Source organism: Orcinus orca, chromosome 3, assembly GCF_937001465.1.
Source record: "Orcinus orca chromosome 3, mOrcOrc1.1, whole genome shotgun sequence".
Lineage (NCBI taxonomy): Eukaryota > Metazoa > Chordata > Mammalia > Artiodactyla > Delphinidae > Orcinus > Orcinus orca.
The window spans coordinates 12560669-12576046 of NC_064561.1; the positions used below are offsets into that span (position 1 = coordinate 12560669).

A 15378-nucleotide genomic window follows, 5' to 3' on the forward strand; every position below is an offset into this window, starting at 1 on the left:
CCAACCGGGGATCGAACCCATGCCCCCTGCAGTGAAAGCACGGAGTCTTAACCACTGGACCGCCAGGGGATTCACGTGATGGAGATTTCAATACTGGGCTGTTGGTCTTTCAAGAACATTCTGCATCAGGAGAAGGTTGGGTCTGTTTTGGGCACTACCTGGGTGGGAGATAAAAAGAAGGAGATTTGCCCAAAGATCTGGTGAGGCTCAGGCAGACACCTGGTCTTCACAGAGAATGTGCTTGGGGGCCGTAGTAGGGAGAATGTTGGTCCCCCCAGAAGTTACATCTGAATCCTGAACCCTGGAACCTGTGACTGTGAATTTATTAGGAAAAGGATCTTTGTAGATGTAATTAAGTGAAGGATCTTGAGATGAGATCATCTGGTTTATCTGGATGGGCCCTAAATCTGGTGACAAGTGTCCTTATAAGACAAAAGCAGAGAGAGATTAGAGACAGAGAAAAAAGAAAGCTGTGTGAAGACAGAGATGGAAGTGATGCAGCCGTAAGCTAAGGAATGCTGGGAGCTCCCAGAAGCTGGAAGAAGCAAGAAGCCTCCTCCCCTGGAGCCCTAGGAGGGTGCATGGCCCTGCTGACACCTTTTTTTCTTTTATTAACTTGAAAAAACTTTTATAGTTAATTTACAATGTTGTGTTAGTTTTTGGTGTACAGGAAAGTGATTCAGTCATATGCATATATATATAAGAATATATATATATTCTTTTTCATATTCTTTTCCATGATCAATTTATACAAGATATTGAATATAGTTCCCTATGCTATACAGTAGGACCTTGTTGTGTATCTATTTTATATATAGTAGTTTGTATCTGCTAGTCCCAAACTCCTAGTTTATCCCTCCCCACCCACCTTCCTCTTTGGTAACCATAAATTGCTGACACCTTCATTTCAGACTTCTGGCCTTCAGAGCTGCAAGAGAATACATTTCTGTGGTTTTAAGCCACCAGGTCTGTGGCTGTTTGTTGCAATAGCCCTAGGAAACTAATACAGGGTTCAGTCAGATACATGAAGGGGCTTCCGTAGGAAAAAGAGGGTGCCTCGGCTTTGGTGCCAGGGACCACCTCTGTCTCCTGGGCTGACCCTCTCACTGCACAGATCGGGGCGTGGTCCTCTGGCCTAAGATTGTTTAGTAAGTCTGGACAAGAAGCAGCTTTCAAACGCCTCCCTAGGCTGCCTCGATTCAAGGCAGAAGCTGTGGCCGCCATGTGTATGCGCTGGAGTGAACGAGGACAGGCGGGGAGGAATCCACCCGGATGAGTGAGAAAGCCTTGAATTAACTGGTGAGAGCTGGTTGGGCCGTTATCAGAAAAAGGCAGAACAATCTGGATCTGGACTATCTCACTGACATCTCACTGAACTCAAGTTCAGACACTCCTTTCCAAGGACCTGCCATAGCCAGGGGCTGGGATGGGCTCACGCAGGCGAATTGCAGACTCCACTTGACCTCGAGGAATGACAGTGAACATGGGTGGGGGTGAGAGGCTGTGGAGCCAGAGGCTGCACTTGAATCCCACCCCACGGTGCGCCAGGTGACCATGGGATAGACGGAGCTATCTCCCTGGACCGCACATCCGTCCCCTGCCAACAGGGACGGTGAAGGCCACTTCCGAGGAAGCTGGCTTCTATGCACAAGAAGGTTTGTTTTTTGTTTTCTTTGCCTTGAATGAATGCAGTGTGATAGACTCTACGCATAACATAATATTTATCATTTTTACCATTTGTAAGTGCACAATTAGGAATAAAATGCATTCACCATGTTGTGTAACCATCACCACTATCTATACCCAGGAGCTTTTCGTCAGCCCCGTCATAAACTCTTTGCCCATTAACACTAAATTCCTCTTCCCCCTCGCACCCCCAAGCCCCCAGGTCCTGGTAGTCTCAATTCTACTTTCCATCTCTAAGGATTTGCCTATTCCAGGGACCTCATATAAGTGGAGTCATGCAATATTTGTCCTTCTCTGTCAAGCTTACTGAAACGTGGCTTTTAAATGATCAGATTAACTATAAAGGGTAGTGTTGCTTGATCCCATGGCCTGGCAGCCCCGCCGAACAGGGAGACCCCACTGACCACGAGACCCGGGTTCCTTCCCTTCCTCCTCTGGATGTGGCCGGAGCCCACGCCTGTTTCCATGAGGCAGCCCCTGGACCAGACTTCCTCTCCTGCTGAGAAGCCCTTTCATCCCGGCTCCATCCACAGCCCACATTCCTGCCTTTTTGGCTAATTGGAACTGATTCGGTTCCAGGGAGTTCCGGAAGCCCCCCTCAGCGGTTGCAGAGACCTCTGATATCCTGAGGATTAGCTCAGTGAACCGCGGACCCTAAGCAATTAGGAGCGTTTGCTGACACAGTGAGCACCGCTGCTGTGGACGCAGAACTCAGGCCAGGACGCCCTTGTTGTGGACCCAGGTGGGACCTGGCTTGTGCTTGGCGAATCCTGGCATCCTGCTAATCCCTATCACAGGGGGCTCAGGCGGGCGTTCATCCTTCCTGTTCTCTTTCCTTCTCCCTGTGCTGAGTCAGAATGTTCTGGTTCATACCGTGGGAGAGATTCATTTTCTTCTCACTTTTTTTTTTTTGGCCACACCATGGGACTTGCAGGATCTTAGTTCCCCAACCAGGGATTGAACCCGGGCCACCACAGTGAAAACTCTGAGTCCTGACCACTGGACCGCCAGAGAATTCCTTCCTCTCACTTTTAACATTTTAGCAAAATAAGACTCTTTGAGAATGCTGTTTTGTCCCTCCAGTAATTGCCCTATAGCCATCACGGATGCCCTTCTGATAAGCATGTGATGGGCATGATACTCCGGGTAACAGTTTATTCACAGTGGAAGCCTGTTCTGTCTCCTGACTCCAGTGGGTTGGCTCACCTGGCCTGAGGCTACTGGGAGGTACAGAAGAGAGGTGAGCTTTTCTCCAGGATCTGCGGCTGCAGGATGAGAGTCCACCTGGCAGGCCTGGCATGCATAGCCTTCAGCCGTCCCAGACAGACAGACAGGCAGACACCTATCATCTCTTGGTGCCCTGTGAAGAGGACACGGCCTCTGTTACCAGTTGAATCATGTCCCCTAAAAAAGACATGTTGGAATCCTAACTCCTAGTACTTCACAATGTGGCCTTATTTGGAAATAGGGTCTTGTAGACTTAAGCAAGTTAAGATGACGTCATTAGGGCGAGCCCTAATCTAACACGACTGGTGTCCTTATAAGAAGGGGAAATTTGGACACAGAGACAAGCATAGAGGGAAGACAGTGTGAAGATATGGAAGGAGGAAGCTGTGTGAAGACGGAGGCAGAGATTGGAGTGATGCGGCCACAAGCCAAGGATACCTAGAGCCCCCAGAAGCTGGAAGAAACAAAAACTTCCTCCCCTAGGGCCTTCAGAGGGAGCATGACTCCGCCAACACCTTGATTTCAGACTTCAGGCCTCCAGAGCTATAAGAGAAGAAATTCCTGTTGTTTAATGCCAACCAGTTTGAGGTACTTTGCTATGGCAGCCTCAGGACATTCATCCAGCTGGTAAAAGTGCACCTGAAGTAGCTGAAATTTCAGGTCTCCCTGTGCAGCCCCCTCCCATCTGGGGTGCAACACTGACTCTCGATGGCACCCCCAGTCCAGGGCCTGCCCCAGGGGACTCCAGATATGTCTGTTCCTCCCACTTCCCTCGCTGAGATCTGCCCATTTGTTTCATCAGGGCATTTTAACACGTGGCTTCATCACAACGTGAACTCTAACACCAGAAACAGATTACGAAGAGACCCTGGCTATTTTGTCCATTTTCACTCAGAAATCCTGGGGTTTTTTCCTCACTAAAACGTATGCCCAAATTAAGTGTTTTCCCTTTATACGTTTTCTGTTGGTTCCAGGCTCTTATAAAGTATGTGAGATAAAAAGAGAGAATCTCTCCCTAGTTTCTCTGCAATAGTTTGGCGTGGACCTTTCCTGATATGTGAATGTATCTTTATGAACACTCATGCATGCATACACACACACACACACATACACATGTGCGCGTGCATGCACCCAAAACTGTCACTCATTCAACCACACTCATTCATTTCATATGTAGAAAATTGATCCAAAGCTCCCTGCTCTGGTGGGGTTTACCTTCTAGTGAGGGGACAAAGCCAAGACACGATAAACACAATAAATAAGTTATATAGTATATCAGAAAGGAATAAGCACAGGCATACCTTGGAGATATTGTGGGTTTGGTTCCAGACCACTGCAATAAAGCAAATATCGCAATAAAGCGAGTCACAGGAACTTTCTGGTCTTCCAGTGCATATAAAATTATGTTTACACTATACTGTAGTCTATTAAGAGTGTAATAGCGTGATGCCTAAAAAACAACGTACATACCTTAATTTAAAAATATTTTATTGCTAAAAAATGCCCACCATCATCTGAGCCTTCAGTGAGTCATAGTAGTAAAGTCAAAGATCACTGATCACAGATCCTCATAACAAATATAATAATGATGAAAAAGTTTGATGGACTTCCCTGGTGGCGCAATGGTTAAGAATCCGCCTGCCAACGCAGGGGACGCAGGTTTGATCCCTGGTCCGGGAAGATCCCATGTACTGTGGAGCAGCTAAGCCCGTGTGCCACAACTACTGAGCCTGCGCTCTAGAGCCCACGAGCCACAACTACTGAGCCCACGTGCTGCAGCTACTGAAGCCCGGGCGCCTAGAGCCCATGCTCCACAGCAAGAGAAGCCAGCCCAATGAGAAGCCCACGCACCATAATGAAGAGGAGCCCCTGCTCGCCACAACTAGAGAGAGCCCACGTGCAGCAACAAAGACCCAACACAGCCAAAAAATATTTTAAAAAAGGAAAGAAAAAGTTTGAAATATTTCGAGAATTACCAAAATGTGACAGAGACACGAAGTGAGCAAATGCTGTTGGAAAAATGGCGCCGATAGACTTGCTTGATGCAGAGTTGCTGCAAACCTTCGATTTGTGAAAAACATAGTATCTTTGAAGCACAATGAAATGAGGTATTCCTGCATAGTTGTCCCTCAGTATCCATGGGGTATTGGTTCCAGGACCCCCCTGCAGATACCAATAGCTGCAGATGCTCAAGTTCCTTATATAGAATTGTGTAGTAGAGTGAGCCCTCTGTATTGGTGGGCTCCACGTCCTCAGATACAGAGAACTAACTATATTATGAAAAAGTGAAAAAACAAAAACAAAAAACAACAACAACTGAGAAGAGAAGGCTAGGAGGGTGAGGAGATCAAGGTGTCAGAACAGCAATCGTACCTCTTACTGAGGAGGTGGTGAGGAGTTTTGCCATGGGAGTATCCAGGTGAAGTATATTACAGGCAGAGGGAACAGCCAGTGCAAAGGCCCTGGGGCAAGAGTGCTCTGGCCAGACCAGGAGCCTACAGGGGGTTTGGAGCAGAAAAGTGAGGGCTATGCCATTTGTTTTCATTGTTTGGCGTGGTATCACCCAGAGTTGGCAAACTACGGCCCCCAGGCCAAATCCAGCCTGCAGCTTGTTTTTATAAATAAAGTTTTATTGGCAAAAGGCCATGCTCATTCATTTACATATCGTCTGTGGCTGCTTTCATTCTTCAGTGACAGAGTTGAGTTGTTGTGAATTTCCTGTATTAAACCCCTTTCTGTTAAAAGATCTCAAGTGGCTTCTGTTTCCCACCTTGTTCCCTGACCGATACACTATGTTATGACACATAATAAATTGTGATACGTCAGTAGAACCAGACACAATTTCAGCCACCCTCAAGGATGAATGTGGTAGGCTGAATAATGTCCTCTCCCCCTCCCAAAGATATTTGCGTCCTTATCCTCAAAACCTGTAAATATCATGGTCATGACAAAAAGGACTTTGCAGATGTGATTATGTTAAAGATCTTGAGATGATAGTGAGATTATTCTGCATTTGCAGGCATGTCCTAAATGTAGTCACAAGCAAGTGTCTTTATGAGAGGGAGGCAGAGCAGAAGGCAGTCTCACACAGAAATAGGAGATGTGTCAACAGAAGCAAGAGGTGGGTGCCATCCCGGAAAGGGTCACTCGACAAGGAACTCAGGCAGCCTAAGGTGCCTGGAAAGTCAAGGGCAAAGATTCTCCCCTTGAGGGACTTCCCTGGTGGTCCAGGGGCTGACTCCGTGCTCCCAATGCTGGGGGCCAGTGTTCGATCCCCGGTCAGGGAACTAGATCCCACGTGCCGCAACTGAAGACCCCAACTACAAAAAAAAAAAAAAAAAAATCCTGCATGCCGCAACGAAGATCCCACACACAGCAACGAAGATCCCACGTGCCGCAACTAAGACCTGGCGCAGCCAAATAAATATTTTAAAGAAAGATTCTCCCCTTGAGCTTCCAGAAGGAACTAGCCCTGCTGACACCTTAACTTAGCCTGATGACACTGGTTTCAGACTGCTGGCCTCCAGAACTGTAAGAGAATAAGTGTATGTTGTTTTAAGCCACCAGGCTGGTGGTAATTTGTTACAGCAGCTGTAGGAATACAGACTGTTTTGCAGATTGTTCTCCCATTGAACAATATGTCATATATCTTTCTGTGTCAGCATACGTAGCTCTCCTTTGCTCTTTTTATCAACTCCGTGATATCTCATTGTGGGGAGGTAACCTTATTTACTTAGCCATTCTCCCTTCTGATGGACATTTAAGCTGTCTCCAAGGTTTTACAAAGTTGCCCATCCGACTTCTGGAAGTTTCATCACAGCATGGTATGCGAGCCTTCATTAACTGCATTTGGTCTCTTTTCTTTGATTGATTAAAAATGACGCATGTGTGTTCCTGATGAAAAGCGCCCTTGAGATTATCTGCCCGGCATCCCACACTCTGCTCCCTCCACGACCCTGGCCTGGGACCAGTTCCCAAACAGCTCACTCAGCAGATGTCTGATGATTTCAGAAAGCGAAAGGGTCGAGGGTCATGTCCGTCAACTCTCTGCAGAGCCCTCTAGGGCCATGCCCGCGACGTTGCCCATCAAAGCCAAGTTCAGAGTCTTGACCGCACCATGACCACAAGGGTTTCCATCTTTATTATCCCTTCCATCACTTCCACAGTGGGCTGGCTCAACTTACAAACCAAACAAAGATTTTCCTGCTGGCAACACACTTGCCCCGCGGAGAGCTAGAAGCTCCTGGCCTTCGGGGCCAGAGCTGACCTGGCCACGGGCCAGCGATTTGTGCAGTCACACGGCGGTGTCTGCATCAGCCTCCCTGAGCTGTCTTGAGGGGCCCGGGAACACGAGGCCGTTGGGATCAACGTGCACAGATTTGGTGTCAGGGACAAACAGGGAGGGGGGCAGATCTGTGGAGTTGCAAGGCGGGCCCAGGCAATGGCTGAGCCAAAGCAATTTGCAATTATTCTGCAATTATGAAGCAGAACAAGACATGTCTTGAAGAATTCTGAAGATATTTTATGCAAAATGACTTGTGAAATTACATGATGACCCTCGAACAGACAAACATTTATGAGCTATACTTTCTAACTGCCTGTGATCTAATCACTACCTGTAATCTAGTCTCACAGGGGAAATGTGATTTGGGGTGCATCCCGCTCTTTGTGAGCTCTTTCCTGTAACCCTCTTTAACCCCTGTCCCAGGCAATATCTTTGCATCTCCTGTCTCCCTGCGTCTCCTTTGACAGCTGGAGACCCAAAGACCCTATTTCCAATTAAGAGCACATTCACAAGTTCCAGGGCAAGAAGTAGGACTAAGGATATAATTTTTTGCCAGGGGATACCTTTCAACTCACTTACAGGGGTCAAGCTCTTTTTCTCCTTCAATTCTAACAGCACTTACTTTTTTACTGACAAAATTTTCCTAACAGCAAATTAATCTCAATACTATGAAACAAATCATTTGTGGATTAACGGTAAATAAGAGATTTTTCTCTTCGAGACTTGTATCTTAATGGAAATAGTGTAGATTTAAGTTGGGAACTCAGTTCTATTGGGTTGGCCAAAAAGTTCGTTCGGGGTTTCCCATAACGTCAAAACCCGAACGGACTTTTTGGCCAGCCCAACACTATTCTGGTATAGTAAATGATCAGCAGAGTTGATCAAACTATGATATGCAATACAGAGTTTAGTCCATGCACTAATACCAGCAGAGGATGCTAAAATTTTTTTTTAAGATGCTCACGGATTTGTTCAATACATCTGACTGAAAAACAGCTCCTTGTTGATCTTTTTTTTTTTTTCAATGAGAACATTTAAGTTGGGGCCAGGTTCTTTGCCTGGTGCCTAGTCTCCAGGCTGCCATCCCAGGGAACCCTTGTAGGTGCAGGAGGCTGCAGGACTCCACCCCCCAAGGAAGGAATGGGCCACGCAAAGGCTGCTGGGAACAGCCTTCCAGACTGAGTGCCCAGAGCAGGGTGCAGGAGGGAAGCACCTGGCTGGGGAACGTGGGCGAGGGAGAGAGGAGGGCAGTGAGATTCTGGGACAGCCACCGTCTCCCGGATGCAGCCTCCTCACTTGAGGACTGCAGACAACAGTCATCCGTACTCGAGGTGGTTATGAGAAAAAGGCAAAAAGAAAAATGACGTGATTCATACCCAGTACGTGGTGTATGATGAACCACAATCATAAAGGCCAACTATTATTATTATTGATGTTATTATTGTTGTTGACGGTCTCTTTCACATCAGGGACTTTGTGGGGCCCTTTCCAGTCCTCAGCAGAACCATGGTTGGTTTTCTCCACCAACTTTGATAAGCTGTGAAGGGTGCCTCAGGAAGGAACCTGGGAAACATCATGCTGAGTGAGCTAAGCCAGGCCCCAAAGTCCACACGTTGTATGATTTGGTTTACATGAAATCTTCAAAGCAGGCAAATGTATAGAGACGGCAGATTAGTGGTTGCCAGGGGCTGCAGGGGGATTAGAGAGTGACTGCTAATGGGGACGGGGGTCTCTCTTTTGGGGTGATGGAAATGTCCTAGAATAGGTTATGGTGATGGTTGTACAACTCTGTAAAATACTAAAAACTGTTGAATTGTACAGTTTAAATGGGTTAACTTTCTTATTTTTAAAAAATTTTATTTATTTATTTTTATTCAAGTTTAGTTGATTTAGAAGGTCGTGTTAGTTTCAGGTGTACAGCAAAGTGATTCAGTTATACATACATATATATCTTTTCTTTTTTCAGATTCTTTTCCCTTACAGGTTATTACAAAATACTGAGTATAGTTCTCTGTGCTATACAGTAGGTCCTTGTTGGTTATTTTATATACAGTAGTGTGCATATGTTAATCCCAAACTCCTAATTTATCCCTCCTCCCCTTTCCCCTTTGGTACCCGTAAGTTTGTTTTCTATGTCTGTGGATCTATTTGTTTTGTATATGAGTTCACTTGTATCATTTTTTTAGATTCCACATATAAGCGATATCATATATTTGTCTTTCTCTGTCTGGCTTATTTCACTTAGTATGATCATCTCTAGATCCATCCATGTTGCTGCAAATGGCATTATCTCATTCTTTTTCATGACTGAGTAATATTCCACTGTATAAATATACCACATCTTCTTTATCCATTCATCTGTCGATGGACGTTTAAGTTGCTTCCATGTCTTGGCTATTGTAAATAGTGCTGCAGTGAACATTGGGGTGCATGTATCTTTTCGAATTATGGTTTTCCCCGGATATATGCCAGGAGTGGGATTGCATGATCATGCGGTAGCTCTATTTTTGTTTTTTTAAGGAACCACCATACTGTTCTCCATAGTGGCTGCACCAATTTACATTCCCACCAACAGTGTAGGGGGGTTCCTTTTTCTCCACACCCTCTCCAGCATATATTATCTGTAGACTTTTTGATGATGGTCACTCTGACCTATGTAAGGTGATACCTCATTGTAGTTTTGATTTGCATTTCTCTAATAATTAGCACATCTTTTCATGTGCCTACTGGCCATCTGTATGTCTTCTTTGGAGAAAATTCTATTTAGATTTTCTGCCCATATGTTTAAAAAATTATTTTCATTTATTTATTTCTTTTATTTTTGGCTGCATCGAGTCTTCGTTGCTACATGTGGGCTTTCTTTAGTTGTGGCAAGTGGGGGCTATTCTTCGTTGTGGTGCATGGGCTCCTCATTGCAGTGGATTCTCTTGTTGTGGAGCATGGGCTCTAGGTGCACGGGCTTCAGTAGTTGTGGCACGTGGGCTCAGTAGCTGTGCCTCGCGGGGTCTAGAGCGCAGGCTCAGTAGTTGTGGCACACTGGCTTAGTTGATCCACGGCATGTGGGATCTTCCCGGACCAGGGCTCGAACCCGTGTCCCCTGCATTGGCAGGCGGATTCTTAACCACTGTGCCACCAGGAAAGCCCTTTCTGCTCATTTTTTGATTGGGTTGTTTGTTTTTTTGATATTGAGCTGTATGAGCTGTTTGTATGTTTTGGAGATTAATTTCTTGTTTGGTTGCATCATTTGCAAATATTTTTTCCCATTCTCTAGATTGTCTTTTTGTCTTTTTTTTTTTTTTTTGGTCTTGTTTATAGTTTCCTTTGCCTTGCAAATCTTTCACGTTTAATTAGGTCCCATCTGCTTATTTTTATTTCCATTATTCTAGGAGAAAGATCCAGAGACATATTGCCGTGATTTATGTCAAAGAGTGTTCTGCCTATGTTTTCCTCTAGGAGTTTTATAGTATCAGGTCTTACATTTAGGTCTTTAATCCACTTTGAGTTTTTTTTTGTGTGTGGTGTTAGATAATGTTCTCATTTTATTCTTTACATGTAGCTATCCAGTTGGGTGAACTGTCTAGGAAGTGAATTATATCTCCATATAGAGGTAGGAGAGGGGTGAGGCCTGTCCCCAGAGCTGAAGCCCATAGGAGATGTGGCAGGTGAGGAGGGATGAGCTGGGGGAGGTAGGCATGAGCCCTTCTGGCTCACAGAGCAGCAGGAGGCCGAGTGCGGGGTGGGGGGGGGCGGGGGCGGGGCATGGGCTTGGGGAGCCAGGATGATGAGGGAGCCTTGGAAGGTTTGCACGAAGGAGCTGTGAACTGTCTCCTCCTGCAAAGCAGCTGCCTTGGGAGCTGGTCTGTCTTGCTCCCGGGCTGCCTGGTCCCTGTGTCACACCTGGGAGGCCACCCACGTGCGCCGTGGGAAGAGTTGTCCTCTACGGACCATGGGCTTGGGGCTGGCTTTATATCCCAGGTTTCGGTCCCCACTGATGCCCTGGGATGTGAGTCTTGCTGTCAGAGGTTCTGGAACTCACCTGTTAGAATTGATCTTCCTAAATATTGTGTATTGCTGAGGGCTGGGCCAGCCTGGTCCACCTTTGAGCATGTGGTTCACTGGCCTTGTGGGTGGTTTCCATAGTACTCGATGAGGGAAGGGGAGAAGGGGAAGAAGTAGTCACCTCACCTGGGAGCTATCTACACCTGCCCACCACACCTGGGGGATTATCTACCCCTGTCCACCTCACCTGGGGGGCTGTCTACACTTGCCCACATCACCTGGGAGCTGTCTACACCTACCTACCTCATCCGGGGGGTGGGTCTGTCCCTGGCCCCCTGCAAGTGGGTCAGCGGTACTGTTGGCCCAGTGGCCATCTCAGGCCCTGCCCGCTATTGACCCAGTCTCCTGCAGAGTCAGGTGAGTCCACCCACAGAGCAGAGGGTACTTGGAGCTGCTGGTGGCCTAGTGGCTCTTCAGTTCTCTCCTGGCCCGGGGCGTGTCCAGAACATTCCTGGCACTGAGCTGGCATCTTCCCCAGGACAGAAACAGCCTGACTGGCAGAGCCAGAGCGCTCACTGTGGCACTTTTATTTCCAGTCTGTTTGCCCAGAAGGCAGAGCCAGCCAGGATGCCCATGTGGGCCTGAATTGTCTGGCTCTCGATTTTCTCCTCCATCAGATCTCAGAACTGGCGTGCCATCTGAGGCAGGTTCCTGCTCTCTCACCTGTCGGGAGACTCCAAGAATGAATGATCGAGGCCAGGTTGAAGCCCAAGGGACAGACAAAGGTGCCGACCCCACACACACCGGTGCCTGGAGGTGTCTGACTCTGAGAAGGGCCTCAGTTGGCACTCTCAACTCCTCCCAGGACAGATGCAATGCCCCGCATGGCACTCTGCCTGAAGGTTTATGGCCCTGGGTGATGTAGATGGGTGTAGACAGCCCTCAGGTCAGGTGGGTGGGTGCAGACAGCCCCCAGGTCAGGTGGGCGGGTGCAGACGGCACATGTTATGGGGACTCGCTCTGAGGCACAGCCACCCAGCTGAGGGAGCACCCCAGGAGGGACTTCACAATGAGGGAGCACCGGACAGGACCTGAAAGCTGAGAAGGAGCCGCAGGGGTACAGAGGGTGCATCTCTGAGTGGTCCCCCAAGGGTGGCCTGCAGGGGATGCCTGGGGTCTGTCCCAGCGACAACGTGGCTGTTTGGGGGTCCCAAGGGAGACAAGCTGACCAGCGGTCTGGGGTCTGATGATCACGGAGGGTGTGTCTTTTGCCCTGAAGGAGAAAACCCAGCAAACTGGGGTTTCAGGGAAGTGATTCTGGGGACATCCTATCAGACGTTTCTGCCGTCAAGTGTGGAATAGCAAGGCTGGTGCATGCGCTTAGAAGTGCAGGCAAGGCACCTGCAGGCCTTCAGGGCCACGCTGACACTGCCCCGGGGCCCGTATCTGACCTGAGAACTGACGGGCTGGACGTGGCTGGCCCGGGGACCGCCTGCCCATCACTGCCCTCACTGGGCTTGTGTGCACTCCCAGCCCCGAGGAGATGGGATGGGCCCCATGGGGCCAAGAGAGGAGCCTGACTTGATCTCTGGGTACCCCCATTCCAAGATGGCCCACAGCAGCCAGACTCACCCCTCCCCACTTCCCTGTGCTCCTCGGAACAGCCACGAGCTCCTTCCTGTCGACAGGGCGCTATGTGACATCGCTGCGTTCAGAGGGGCATCTGGGGACTGCTGGCTTCTCCCAGATGCAGGCAGGGCAGAGTCCAAGAGTACGTTTCAGACCCATTTGTCCCACTCGGCAGAGTTCTCAGATGTCTCCCCCTCCTTGAAAGTCTCGGTCCTGTGTCCCATTCTCCTGCATCTCCACTTTTTTAAAAAAAAAATAGGGGAATTTGGCCAGCATTTTGTAGTAAGTGTAAACAGAGTGTGACCTTTAAAAATTTATTAGAGAAGCAGCTGCGTCATCACATTACTGGGCTGGGCAGCCGCCCGCGGAAACTTGAAATGGATGATGGGTTGCTGGCAGGTGGTGGGGCTGGGGTCGGAGGCTATGGCGCCGGACCCCGAGCGTACCGGCTGGGCTGTGGAAGAGGAGCCGGGGCCCCTCGAGAAAGGTTTGTTCGAAGATGAAGATTCATGCAGTGATTGTAGCCATCATGATAAACCAGGCACTAGTTGACCAAGTTTTGCGCCAGAAAGTCAACTTCTGTTCTATGAGTGATTCAGCGCTTATCAAGATTACAATTTAGCCGACTGCAAGGCCTCTGAGGTAAAAGAATTCACAGCTGAGTTCTTAGAGAAGGTCCTTGAATCATCTGGGTGGCGGGCAGTCTGGCACGCTAGTGTGTTCGAGGTGCTGGCTGCAGTCACAGATGTGGACTTTGCAGCCTTGAAGGCAGTGGGGAGGCTTACTGTCCTGGACCTGTACCTCTGTGAATCTCAAGTGAGCACTTTTACTTTGGAGTGTATGAAAGAGCTCCTTGATCTGAAGGAACACTGGTTGCAGGAGCTGTGGATGGTGTTTGATGGTTCTGGAGTATTTGACCAGACAGCACTTGCAACGGAGCATATCAGGTTTTTCTATCAGAACATTTGGAGGAGTTTGGCTGGAGAAGAGGATGAGTACGATTATTTTATTAGATGTGCTGAACCTCGACTGAGATTGCATTATGACATTCTTGAAGACTAAGTTCCTTCAGGACTTATTGTTGACTATCAAAATCTGTTGACTCAGTGTGAGGAGAGTTACAGGAAATTTTTAAATCTGAGAAGCTGTTTGTCAAACTGTAACTCTGATTCTGAGCAGGAAAACATCTCCATGCTGGAAGGGTTAAAATTCTATTCAGAGATCGAACAGTTGAAACGAAAGCTAAAACTCATAGAGAATCCTTTGTTGAGATATGTGTTTGGTTATCAGAAGAATTCTAATATACAAGCAAAGGGCATCCGTCCAAATGGCCAGAAGGTCACCCATGTGGTCTCGACTGGTCTGCTGTAGTCCCTGCTCAGGGATAAGCTTTGTCCAGAGCCTTGTACGGAAGAAATAGAAATTCAGTTCCATAGTGATCCATTGTCTGCTATAAATGCCTGCTATGAGGGCGACACTGTTATTGTTTGTCCTGGCCATTACGTGGTACGTGGTGCATTCTCCATTACCGACTCCATTGAGTTGGAAGGGTATGGTCTACCAGATGATATTGTGATAGAAAAGGGAGGCAAAGGAGACAATTTTTTGTGGATTGTACGGGTGCGGATATTAAAATCTCAAGCATGAAAGTTGTTCAGCATGATGCCGTGGAAGGAATCTTAATTATTCACCGTGGCAAGACTACATTGGAAAACTGTGTACTGCAGTGTGAAACTACAGGGGTCACAGTATGAACGTCAGCAGAATGTTTAGTGAAGAACTCAGATTTATAGGGTGCCAAGGGTGCAGGTATAGAAATATATCCTGGGAGTAAGTGCACCCTGAGTGACAATCAGATCCATCACTGCAAAGAAGGGATCCTCATCAAGGACTTCTTAGATGCACATTATGACATTCCCAAAACATCCATGGTGAATAATGTCATACAGAATAACGAAGGTTATGGTGTTGTCTTGGTGAAACCTACAATTTTCTCTGACCGGCAAGAAAATGCCCAAGATGAAACGGAAGAAAATAAAGTTCAGACAAGTGGAGAGACAGATGTAGCTGAAAGAGTGGATCTAGAAGAGCTGATTCAATGTGCAACTGGTAAAATGGAGCTTTATGTGAGAGTGACCTTTCTGAGCAAGTGGAAAGCAATCGCGAAATTGTAAATGAACTAGTTGCTGCCTCCACACAAAAAGGCCAGATGAAGAAGAAAAGGTTGAGTGAACTGGGGATCACGCAAGCTGATGACAACTTAATGTCACAGGAGATGTTTGTTTCAATTGTGGGGAACCAGTTCGAGTGGAATGGGAAAGGGAGTTTCGGCACAGTTTTGTTCTGACCACTGTGACGTAAATAGATAGCAGAAGACTGGATTTTGCACCTGCTGCCCCCAAGAATCACAGCTGCTATCATACTTTGCTTCATGGCTATATTTTGTATCTGATATATTCGATTGGGTTTGAGGGAAACGTAGATTTATTTCTGTCTGCAGGTGTTGCACATGAAACGCTCTTTATAAAGAAGGTCATAAAAACATAAAATAG

At 47.4% G+C, this 15378-nt stretch overlaps 1 pseudogene; it reads left to right on the forward strand.

Annotated features, from left to right (window-relative positions):
* Positions 1 to 13203: 13203 nt before the first annotated feature.
* LOC101269402 (SHC SH2 domain-binding protein 1-like) lies at positions 13204 to 15173 on the forward strand (annotated as a pseudogene).
* The last annotated feature ends 205 nt before the right edge of the window (positions 15174 to 15378 follow it).